This window comes from Etheostoma spectabile, chromosome 20, assembly GCF_008692095.1.
Source record: "Etheostoma spectabile isolate EspeVRDwgs_2016 chromosome 20, UIUC_Espe_1.0, whole genome shotgun sequence".
Taxonomy (NCBI): Eukaryota; Metazoa; Chordata; class Actinopteri; order Perciformes; family Percidae; genus Etheostoma; species Etheostoma spectabile.
Window position 1 is genome coordinate 11,106,338 of NC_045752.1, and position 713 is coordinate 11,107,050.

Consider the following 713-nt stretch of genomic DNA (forward strand, 5'->3'; position numbering starts at 1 on the left):
TAATCTCTATCATCACAAACCTGTTAAGCTGCTCGGTCTCGTTTTAATTTATTTTTAATTTAATTTTCAATTTTAGTTGATTTCTTTAATTATGAGTCAGTTCTATTTTTTCAGATGGTAAAAATGTTGAATAAATATTTACCATTAATATGTGGCTCCTTCATGATTTTTGCTATTACAGAAAATACAAAGCCTGCCTTCAGTTTTAAAATGAAAATGTGCAGCTCTTTCCTGAATTTATAACATAGCAGAGTTAAATGCATCCACCAGCATTCAATCCTCCAGTTGGGTGTCCGGCTCTCCCTGTGCATCTTGCCTGGTGTAGTGCTGAGATTGTGACTTGAAATTGGCTCTGCCTCTCCCATCCCACTACACTGAGGCACTCAGTTTGTCTTTGTGTGTGTGTGCGTGTCGGGTTAATGCTTGAATAAATAATTAATTAGATAGTTGAGTGTTCCTGCGTGATGGGGCTCAGTAAGAGCTTTGTGTTTGTGTGGGCTATAACATTTCTGCAAAGGTGATTACCATGAGTAGAATGTCCTTCACCCGCTCCTCACTCTTTCTTGTCAATGTACTATGTAGATATAAATATAAGATAAAACAATAATCCATGAGTTTAAAATTTAAATTTATAGAGTAATCAGATTGGGTCTTTTTACCCCTGCAGCATCAAATGCATGCAAGTAAACAAAGGAGGTCAGTAGCGTGCCCCC